The sequence below is a fragment of the Silurus meridionalis genome, chromosome 23 (assembly GCF_014805685.1).
Source record: "Silurus meridionalis isolate SWU-2019-XX chromosome 23, ASM1480568v1, whole genome shotgun sequence".
Lineage (NCBI taxonomy): Eukaryota > Metazoa > Chordata > Actinopteri > Siluriformes > Siluridae > Silurus > Silurus meridionalis.
Genome location: NC_060906.1, coordinates 17,575,811 through 17,588,197, shown reverse-complemented (window position 1 = coordinate 17,588,197; position 12,387 = coordinate 17,575,811). Strand labels below are relative to the sequence as shown.

The window sequence follows — 12,387 nt, the reverse complement described above, 5'->3', positions numbered from 1 at the left end:
AGAGGCAGATGTAGAGGACAGGGGGTATAAAGACGGATGATCCACTGTGGTGACCCCTAATGGGAGAAGCCGAAAGAAGAAGAAGAAGAAGAGCAAGAAGAACAAGATGAACAAGAAGAAGAAAAAGAAATATGTCAGATACTTGTACATATATGACACACATTTAAAATGTTTTTATTAAATTAAATTAAAAAATTAAATAAATAATAATAATAATAATAATAATAATAATAATAATAATAATAATATATATATATATATATACACACACACACACATTTTTAAATGAATGGTCAAAATATGTAAATCTTTCAAACATTTATTGTTGGCTTACAATTGCTTTTAGAGTAAAAAAAAAAAAAAGCAAGCAGCAGGACATAATGCAGAGCTTAAATAAAAGCAATTGTTTAAAACCTGTGTTTCAACCCAGGGATCATCAAGGAACCAAATATAACATTAAACATGTAATGTAATGTAAAGCTGTAAAATTGTAACTTGAAACACTGCATTTGAGTGATGGTTGAGTAACAAGCTGGAGTCAAAATGTTAGAATGATGTCACTCCCAAAACTCACATATCTAAAAGTAAAAAAGAAAATAAAGAATAAAAAATAAAAAAGAACGAGAAAGAGAAAACAACAGACCTAAACCATTTTACAAAGAAATTACACAAGTAAAAAAAAAAAAAAAAAAAAAAAAAAGCAATAAATAAAGAAAAAAAAGAAAAAATACCCCATACTGTAATTTCTGGAATAAAAATGCAGAATTTGTGGAATGATGTAACACAGATCTCTGAAATAGAAGAATTGGTAAAAGTTAGATTTTTTTTTTAAGTTTCAACAAGATGCATGCTTTACTTCAATACACAATTTGTTTTAACATGAAATCAAACCTTTAAATGTAGTTAACTATCATATACATTTGACTGTGTTTAGTCAGCATTTTGGCATATTTGCAAAAGATGTTTCTAGCAAAGTAAAATTAATGTTGAGATGACAAATCATACACACGTCATTTTATACCATTTTAAATATATCTAATTTGAATGGTTTGAGCTTGAATGATTTCATTCCCCTGCATTGACATTTATGCATTTGGCAGATTTGCATCCAACAGCAGAAATGCTCAAGAATTTTAGTAAAATCCCTCATAAATTCTACACAGGATTGATGAGTAGACACAAGAACAATGTGGATAGAAGTTGTTGTAAATATACTGTAAAATATATATATGGTTTACAAATATATGTTTTTTTCCTTTTTTCATCCTACTAATGACCCTGATAATTTAAACTAATGAAACTGTCACTGTAAAATGGTGTATGTTAATGTAGGTTAAACAAAGACAGATTAGATTCCTTTATGCAGATATCCTGTTACGTTCACTGGGCTAAAAAACTGGAACACTATGGCTAGTTGCCACCATGTAATACATCACATAAGTACTGCAACATGGTGCCATTAGCTTACACAAAATTACCTCCACATGTGTTCACAAAACAACTTTTCAATTAAATAAAGAAAAGAGGCCTTGTGCTTTCCAAGGTATGAGAAAATAAAACTCCTGATAAATGTTGTTTTAAATTAAAAGAAAGATTATTTTAGGTTGCTCAGGTGGTTCACTCTGGTCTCTAAATGAAAATATGAAAATAAATTCTCAAGCTATTGATAATTTAGCCTGTTGAGTTATGTAGAGTTGAGTAGTAGAGAGAACTGGTCAGTTTTTTTTTCTTGTGTAGATATCTCTTTCTTGTTTCTCTCAACCAAGATAGAAATATGAAATATAAACTTAACTTCACAATAGTAAAAGCACTTCTATGTATGTCTCAGCATCAATTACTAATTTAGTCATTGAAGGGTTTATTTGAACCCTGAAATGAGGAAATGTAACATGTTTGGTTCAGCTACTTTTGCTTACTAGAAGAAAAACAGATTAGGAGAGGAAATTCTGATTGCTTGAAGATATGGATCAAGACTGACATTACATAAACAATTCCCTGGAAGACAGTAAGAAGGGCATCAAAATGCAATAAAGCAGAATTTGTCTAAGGCCTATTGCCAGTTTAAGGTTTAAGGTTGCTAAAAATCCAATCACCTTACCAAATGATCAAACTTTAAACTCTATATAATAAAGTATAAAAAAATAATCAAGTACAGTCCCCTGTTGGTTCAGCGAAACCCACTATTAAGATTATTTATTAAGATGAGTTTGTGCTGAGAGTGATGCGAATGAGCAGTTTCTAAAGAAATAAAAACTTTAAAATGAATTATTATCAACTTTCAAAGCTCACCAGGCATGTTCCATGAACTAACAGGTTTTCCACTTTTAGTTATCTAAACCAGGGGTCTTCAATTTTTTTCCAGAAAGGGCCAGTGTGGGTGCAGGGGTTTATTCCAACCAAGCAAGTCCACACCAAATTCTACCTGTTCAAATCTAATGATCTTCATTTTCAATGACTATCAGGTGTGACAATTGATTGGTTGGAATGAAAACCTGCACCCACACTGGCCCTTTCTGGAAAAGATTGGAGACCCCTGATCTAAACAAATGGTGCACAATGGTGGAATATAATATATCACAAATAATTTATGAAAATGAATGACATACCAAATTAAACTAGATTATAATCTCCCATTAAATATATCTATATAAAAGTTATGATTCACGATAATTACATAGGCTGTAGACTATACATGTGGATTGATTGCCTTTCGTTTACATTTGTGTTAACATTACTTTCTCTCTTGCTGCCCATCATCATAAATGTTGCTTTGTACAGAATAATTCTCAACAATATCTGTACCAGTTATACATTATAAAGTCCTTTGTCTATTAACCTTTTTTTTTTTTTTTTTAACACTTTGACAAAGTACACGTTTCAGGAAACTACCACACGCATTTGAACACAACTTAAACCCAAACTAATCCAAATCCTGTATGGATTATCCTTAAACATTCATGACCAAACAATGAAAACAGAAGAGCACATTAAAATCTAATCAATCAAGTGTTTCCGAAGTGCGTAAAAATAGAAATATCTTTACATGTGCTACTCTAAAGTTTGGATAAGTGAGTAATAATTGGATTGAGGCCAATTCTCTCTGAAAATGTTTTGTTAACACAGTTTGCAGATCTTGGCATCAAGACAATTAGCTGGCTGTTTTTATGTAAGGTTAATTTGGTTGTTTAAACAATTGAATGGTGTTATTGGTGCCACTATTATTCCAGTGTGATGAATAATAGGTAATAGGAAGTGTGACAGGCAGCTGTCCAAATGATATAAGGAAACTGAACGACTTCAGCTATTATTCACTGTATGGCAAGTGGAACATCAGATAACAACTTTGTGTGGAATAAACCAAGTAGTGTGCTGTATGTTTGTGTATATAGAAAACCACCATTAATGAAAAGCAAAACAGTTTGTATAGCCTATTATTCTTTTATCCTCTTTTTATCACTAATATGATTATTTTTCATTTTGGCAAAGACTCAGCTTCAAATCTATCATTGGAACACAGACATTAAAAGCACTATCAGTCTTTGTATCTGTGATTTAAATAAAAAATGAATTGTTGAAAGATTTCCATGGTTTTGTAAAGCATAGTAGGAATGGTGTTAGTAAATGGACCTGGAAGAAGAACTACTGTGGATCTTTCAAAAGATTAAATGTATAACCTGCTTTGTCTGTCCACATAAATAGAAATACAGTTTTTCCCCAACATAGTTTTTTTATTAGCTTTATAATTATTTAGACATATTTGGTGTTTAAATGTTGCACCTGTAATTTTTTTTCACTGCTTTTTTTTTTATTAACCACAATGTTAATGTTTCTAACAAGTAGGGCACAATCACACACTTTCACTACTGTAATACTACCTTTAAATAAACAGATCCATGTAATAAACATTATACTAGTACTGTACTTTAAATACTTTTATCGTCAATACAATTTTATTAAATACAATTTTATCATAATTAATTTTGTTAATTGTTCATAACTGCAGCTTTTTACAAAGGAACTAACTTAGAAAAAAGAGGCACACACACACACACACACACACACACACACACACACACACACACACACACACACAGTGAGCTTAATGGAAAAATGTGCAAACAATGAATATAAGGAGTGGTTAGGAGGAAGAAGGACAGAGCCAATTCACCCTTGATATAAACAGGACACAGGAGAAATACAGAAATATCAGTATATGTATTCTAATCTAACAAAACTGCATTGTTAAATGTGGCTGCTACAATAAAGTGCTTACAGTACAAATTATTGGAACTCTTCATTTTTCAAAGTGAGTTAAATAACATGCAATAAATGATACATTGATATAAAAAGGATTCAAAGGATTGGTTCCAGAAAATGTAGTGAAGCCACTAATAGAATGAGTACTAGTTGTTTTAATAAATCTAGATGTTCAAGTAGAATAATCTTGATCAAAATTAATAGTTGGTTCATTATTAGTTGGTTTATTGCATTTTGTTGGTTTTCTCAAGAACCTCTTATAAAGCGCTTCCAAACAACTTGTTATGAAAGTGGCATCAAATATCTGATATTTATTTCGGTAATGAAATGCACCCAAGAATCCTTGTGAATAAAACACTACTGAAGCAATGAAATGAATGCACAATAACAACATCATTTGTTTTGATGTTAGTCATTTCAACTGACCATCTGATATGTAAGAGTTAATAGATTTGTTGTAGATTCTTGTGTGCATTCTAGGTTTACACTGAATACTGGGTTAAATGGCTTGTTTTGGTATATTTCCTTAGAAAAGAAAACAGGCTTAAATTTAGCTGAACCATGGAGATGATCCAGGCCAAACAACACTCACATTCTCTATATTTTATGCATAATACATTAAAAAGAAACATGGGTGTCTTATGAAAAGGAGCAGAGGATGTGTGTCCTTCAGAAATATGGTGCATTATGACATGGGTGACATTAATCTTTCACTTTGCTTTGTTCTTGCAAACTTTTGTTTCTTTGCCTCCTCTGGGATCAGTGAAATTGTGACAGGCACTTTATTAATGGTTTTGTATGGTTACTGGGTGGCTGCATGCTGTATATTTTGCTCTTTTTATGTAGCTTTAAAATGTTTCACAGTCCTGCTTCACACAAACAAAACAAGGACTTGAAGCTGTTTCATTTGACAGGATGAACTATAATTAAACCCCTGCAGGTCTCTTATTCCAGATTCAGCTTGTGTCATCATTTCTAGTAGATTGTGCATGTGGCCCTGACTTACTCATAACTGTCACATATGAATGTGGCCTTATTTAGGTTTTTGGTTTGCAGTATAATAAAAAAATGTGCATCATATTTAAAATTAAATTACTTAAGATTTGTGATTTGATACATTTTATAACATAAAGTCAGGTATGGAGGCACACCTTAATCTAATCACATAATTTAATCACATTTTTGTAGTATGTATGTATATATATATATATATATATATATATATATATATATATATATATATATATATATATATATATATATATATATATATGCTCCTTTAATGTAAGACATGGCTACATGGGGACCCTCAAGTGGCACTCATGATGACAGCTTTCATTGTGCAACAAAGCAACAAATGTATGGGGACCCTGTATAAAAATAAACACAAAAATAAAGCGATTGTTCTTGATTACCAACATTGAGCATGCTGATTGAGGGTATGTGTTTGGTTTTCCTTTCTGCTTTCTTATCAGCATGTTAGACTTTTTCACCACAGGAAAGGTGGAGTTTGTGATTTGCAGCAGCAGGATGTGTTAAAATTAAAGAACCACTACATGTGTGTCTTCATATATGATGATTTGCAAGATCATGTTCAAATGTCTAGTATTACTAATACTGCATTTCTTTTGATTGGTCTTATTTTACATCATCCAAATGTAATTATGATATACTCTTCAAATGCCCAGATAAAATGATTTAAATTGCTAGCTTAATCTCTTTTCTCCTAGTGCAAGTTTTTTCAAGTGTTAGTGTGGTGTAGAGAAGAAATCAAGAAATCAAGAAGTAATATAAAATCATTTGGATTTGTCCTAGATACTAACTGCAAATTGTCACGTGTAGACTGAGTTGTATGGTATGGTTAGACACTTTATTAGTTTAAATACACAAGGCAGAGGGGCTTGAGTAAAAAAAAGCACAAACCGGAGAGTCAGTATAATCCGTAATGAGGGTAGAATCCGTAATGCCGGCAGAATCCATAATGCGGGTAGTCCAGGGATGATCGCCAGTGTAAACCGTAGATCGGATGGTGAGCGAATGGAACTAGGCTATTTATAAAGGGAGAGTAGATTGGAGACAGGTGAAGATGATTAGTAGGAGGGTGAGGCTGTGCAAGTGTGCTGAGTGTAGAAGGGAGGTGTGGCTGGTGGTTCCCTAACAGTACCCCCTCCCCCAGGGGCGGCTCTCGACACCCTAACGTGGCGCCTGGGACGCCTGTGGCCCTGGGGTGAGTGGCGGCCAGGGTGGCTGGCATGAAACTCCTCCAGGAGTGCTAGGTCCAGCACATCCTATCTGGCGACCCACGAGTGTTCCTCCTGTCCGTAGCCCTCCCAGTCCACAAGGTACTCCAGGCAGAACCCCTACGTTGCAAGTCCAGAATCTCCCGGACCGAGTAGGGTGGATGCTGTACCTAGGAGGCAGGTGGATTTGATAGGCCACGTCATTGACCTGATGATCCAGAGTTTCCTGCAGGGTAGCCGTAGGCACAGATCTTGGGTGGACAGCCAGATCTGATCACCAATTTGATAGGAGGGGGCTTCCGACCTCTGAGGTTTGGCGAACCTCTGGGTGGTTCTGACTGCACGTCGGAGCTGGGTGTGTGCACACACACACGCTCTCCTGGAAACAGTAATCCACGGCTGGGACATGGGAGGGTTCGTCCGTCCAGGGGAACAATGGTGGTTGGAAGCCTAGCACGCACTTGAACGGGGTTAGGTGGGTGGCGTCCTGCGCATATTCGGCTCAGGGGAGGAAGCGGTTCCAGGTGGTTTGGTCTCAGTTACAGTACGACCGGAGGTAGTGTCCCAGCTCCTGTATATTCCGCTCTGCCTGGCCATTATTCTGTGGGTGATATCCCAATGACAGGTTCACGGTGACCCCTAGGAGTCGGAAGAACTCCTTCCAAATGTGGGATGTGAACTGGGGACCATGGTCGGACACAATCAACTTTGGCTGGACAAGGTTCCGGAAGACATGATGGAAAAGCGTCTCCGTGATCTCTAGGACTGTGGGCAGGCCGTGGAAGGGAACCATCTTGCAGGCCTTGGAGAATCGATCCACGGCCACTAAGATGCAGGTGTTGCTGTCTGAGCTGGGCAGATCCACCCCTAAGTTGGACCACGGTCACTGTGTGTGTGCACAGATCTCCTCTTCCAACTCCAAGACGATGGGGTTGAGGATTAGATCCAGAGGAATGATGGGTACAAGGTCTGTGGGCTCGTCATGGCCATGGATCCGGGACAGGGCCAAACAGAAACAGTGACGCCTCTCCTCTAGCGCCAGTTTGATGGCCAAAAGCTCCCAGTTCCCGACATCGTAGTTCTGTACCGGGAGAGCTTCCTCGAGAAGAAGGTGCAGGGTCGCAGCCATGGGGGGTTCCCTGTGCCGGTGAAGGAGGCATCTACCTCTACGATGAATGGGAGTCTGGGTGTTGCAGGAGAAGGGCGACACTGAACCTCCTCTTCAGTTCCTGTAACGCCTGCTCGGCCTCTGGGGTCCATGTGAGAGTCTTGGCTTTCTGCTTCAGGAGGGAGGTGAGCGGGCGGTGACCAGACTAAAGCCCTGGATAAACCATCAGTAGAAGTTGGCGAATCCTAGGAAGCGCTGAAGCTCCTTGGGTGTGCCTGAGTGGGGCCAGTCCTGCACCGCCTTCACCTTCCCCTGGTCTATCCGTATACCAGATGCACTGATCACATAGGAGTCTTTAGAACATGAGCCTAGGAGCCTAGGGGTCTTTTAGAACATGAGCATCTGTACTTCTACTTAAGTGAAGGATGTGTGTACTTTTGCCACCTCTGCATTTTCAAAAAAAAAAGCAAAAGTTTCACATTTGTGTTTACAGTAGGTTATAGAATTTAGTTCACTTAAAAGTGAGGATAAAAGAAAGGCCAGTCATTTAAAGGACTTGCTCTTTTGAAACCTTTAAAATCATTAACAACCTTTAAACCTTTATTGTGTCTAACAAACAAAATATCCATGTAGTTCCTGCTGTCAAATCAGTTGAAACTCAGGCCTAAATAGTGTTTGACCTACTACAAAATCTATATACATGTAGGGTGGCATCAGGGCTCAAAGTTTCGGCACTTAGCTTGGGTTAAAGTAAGTGTGAATATGTGTCATTGTGGGATTCTCAAATTTTCTCTTACCTTTTTGCTGCTGTAAAATTTCCCAAAGTTTGTGGTTTTGTGTGTTTTTGTGTGTTAACATTATTTTTTAGCATTGTAGGATGCAGGTAAATTGACAGCGATGATTTGTCTTTTTATTCCGGGTGTATTTCTACTTCACGCACAGTTTTTAATGGATCAATAAAAGCCTTGTCCATCTTGATGTCTTCCACTGTGACCAGACAAGAATAAAGTGTTTACAATATAATAACGAAGTAATTAACTAAAATACTTGATGTAGCAGAAAAAGGCACAAAACTACCTAGCTTTGTATTTTCATTAAAATGTCCAAATTCAATTCTGATACAAATTCCAAATCCAATGTGAGCAGTTATGTGGTGTTGTAGGGGTGTGCACACTTCATGATCACCTGCAGATAAGACAACAACTACATGACCTTTCACCTAAAGAGATACCTCGTGGAATGTGCCTCAGCAGCAGCTCATGTCGCATGAAAACGAATAAGAACTGTTTTTTGTCTATTATTCTTAGATAGCATCAGACTACTAGCTAGAGTCCATAGATAGCTACCTAGCTTACAACATCTGATCCCCAGAAGTACAGCAATACATGTTTGTGTGTAAGAGACATACTCCAGAGCATATTTGAGGATGGAATGGTATGCAAAAGTGAGACTGTGTGACTTTCCAAACTGAACAAATGTTGGAGGAAAATCTTAGGGGCTCCCCCACTATCCCTTTTAAGGAAAAGGGTATGTAACCTGAGAAGCAAAGAATGAGAGAGGAGGACATGAAGAAATACAAAGATACACATAACAGAATTAACCAACAGCATCAGTTTATAGTGACAGTGTTGTTTTAGCTTGTGGAGTATGATACAGAGAGAACAGTAAAAGACTGCAATCAAATTGTAATCAACAATAATCCAGAGACATGTGATCATATTCCAGAGACAGTGCTGACTAATATATTTTAGTTCAGCATCATGAAATGTAAAATTTATATATATAAATATATACACTATATTGCCAAAGGTATTTACTCACCCATCCAATTCATTGAATTCAGGTGTTTCAATCACTTCCATGGTTACAGATGTATAAAATTAAACACCTGGGCATGCAGACCGCTTCTACAAACATTTGTGAAAGAATGAGTCGCAATCAATTGGGAATGACAGCAACTCAGCCACGAAGTGGTAGGCCACGTGAAATAACAGAGCGACTCAGCGGATGCAGAGACAAACAGTGCACAGTGGTTGCCTACTTTCTGCAAAGTCAATAGCTATAGATCTCCAAACTTCATTTGGCTTTCAGATCAGCTCAAGAACAGTGTGTAGAGAGCTTTATGGAATGGGTTTCATGGTCAAGCAGCTGCATCCAAGCCTTACATCACCCAGTGCAATGCAAAGCATCGAATGCAGTGGGGTAAAGGTTTAAGGTTTTTTATTTGACAATGACATGATATGTGCAGACAAACAGCGAAATCGAAATACTCTTCGCTCTCATCAAGTGTTTTCATTGTCAATGCGATATATAAATTTTGTATAGGCAGTCAGTGCAATATCAGCAGTCAGTGCAATATAGAACCGATTTTGTATGAGGTAACAGCAATGCACTTGTAATAAATAGACATATATATATATATATATATATATATATATATATATATATATATATATATATATATATATATATATATATATATATAAGCCGGGGTAAATATTTCCCATAAACATCTGAATGTGTAAGGTGCAAATTTACATCCTAGTAAGTTTTTTACATCCCATACTGAAGTTCTAAGTGTAGCTAACCCCTAGCCAGACAATGGTGAAGCGTACTGATGTTTCAAAAGCCTTTATTTTGTGTTCAGCCGTCAGCCTTTCCTTTGGGAAACACAAAATCTACCTTTCCTTGATGAGAAACCTTTTCTTAGTGAAACACCGTAAGAGCTACAGAACAGATAAATAACAAATAATACAATCAGCTCTTACAAACATAAACATGAATAGCCATTTATAAGAAACCCTTTTGTGATGTCACACGATGATGTCACAGATGTGACAGTGATAACAACACATTAAAACACTTCACAGTTAAATAGATTAACCCACATATTAATGCATATACACATTAAACAATCAAACATAGTACCTTGTTCCTGTTCCAGCTAGGTGCTTAATTATCCTTACTTTCCTTAAGAACCTTGTACGATTTCAGAGCGTTTTAGCGACATGACTTTCCTTTTCCATGTGTGCTTACACTAACTAGTGGGGGCGGAGTTAAAGGACTATACCGTATGGGGCGGAAGAGACCAAACAAAATAAAGCTCAAAAGGATTCACTTATTTACTCTTTTCTTAGAGTTAGTTACACTCCCACCAATCATGAGTGAATAATGGGACGTATTAAGCACAAATGATTTCAACTGAAAATTACCTTCCGGAACCCGTATAAGGACTAAGACAACTTATGCCAAAGTTGGAAACTTAGCAACGACTATGTACTATTATGCACTATAGAGGGAAGGAGCAGATTTAATTAGACTCCAGCAACAGAACAAGCTTCTGGATTGGGCGCTCAACTTCTGACAACTCGTGAAGACGCTCCCCTTTCTTGCCAAGCTTACGGTCACCAAGCTGGAGTTTAACTCTCCGTACAAGTCCGTCTTTGTCAGTAGTGACTTTTGAAACTCTACCCAATCTCCACTCATTCCTCTGCAAATCCTCTCCTTTCAGGATTACGATATCTCCAACTTGTAGATTCCTTCCTGGAGCATGCCAGCGCTGTCTAAGAGCTATGTTGGCGAGGTATTCCTTTCGCCATCGACTCCAAAACTGTTCTGCAAGGTATTGAACATGTCTCCACCTTTTCTTGCCATACATATCTTCCTTGGCAAGCTGAATAGCATCTTTAGTGTTTTCGACACTTGCGAGCCCATCGTCCACATAAAGGTCCCTTGTAACAAATCTCGAGCCTTGTTGGTAGATGTCACGATTCTCCTTAGCTAGATTTAAGTGAAGAACTCCACTTAAGTTGTTTAACATTTTGGGCCCAGAGAGGAGGTGATCATTCAAGCTTGTTCCTTTGTATCTGGCTGAGCAATCAAACACTACACGAAGTTTATCTGGCTTCTTCGTGATGCACACCATGATGGGGAATGTACCGTCTCTCCCCTTCACTCCCACCGTCATTGACCCGCTCAGCATCTCCCTTCCCAATGACTTCCTCCATGACCTCAACATAATGTTCCTTATACCTTTTATCCCGTTGTAATCTCCTTTTAAGGTGAAGGAGGCGTGTACTAGCTGAGCCTTTGTTGTCAGGCAGGCTAGGTCTATTTTTGAAGGGCAGAGGCATTTCATAATGTCCAGACACATTTTTCCTTATTCCTTCTCCAGTATGTTAAGAAATGTGATGTCGTCTTGTGACACAATTTTGCTGTCGTCATTGCCATCTTTGAAGTCAGACTCTAGAACGCGAATGACATCGGTAGGAGTTAACGAGGTAGCTCTTTAACTGTAATTCTGTGACACAGATGATGTGTGCTCAACGCATCCTGGGTTTGTAGTGAGCGCCCTACAATACTCCATCCTAAATCAGTCCTTACAGCATAGGGTTCCTCGTCGTCTCCTAAAAGGACCTTTCTTGGTGCCATAGCTCTTGAGCAGTTGTAGCCGATCAAAAGACCTACTACACAGTCCTTCAGTGGTTGTATTTCATCCACTATTTCTGCCAGATGACTCCATTTTTTAGCCGTCTCACAAGTGGGAATGTGAGAGCGGTTGACAGGTATGCAGTCCTTTGTATAGGTGACCGGAAGATCGACTTGAACTGCAGAACTATATCCTCTAACACGAAGCCCAGAGACACCTTCGCTTGTGATCACCGTATCTCTGCCGCTCATAGTCGTCAACTTCAGTTTCACTGGATACTTGTCAGCATTAAGACCATCACTCACTTCTTGGTCAATGAACGTAGTATCGCTTTGAGTGTCGAGCAGTGCATA

At 37.8% G+C, this 12,387-nt stretch overlaps 1 long non-coding RNA gene across 1 annotated transcript; it reads right to left on the bottom strand.

Annotated features, from left to right (window-relative positions):
- Positions 1–371: 371 nt before the first annotated feature.
- LOC124377217 lies at positions 372–2,372 on the bottom strand. Its single transcript, XR_006924074.1, has 3 exons — positions 2,290–2,372; positions 732–791; positions 372–578 (listed from the first exon to the last, which is right to left on the bottom strand). It is a non-coding gene; the product is annotated as an uncharacterized LOC124377217 (long non-coding RNA).
- Positions 2,373–12,387: the final 10,015 nt, after the last annotated feature.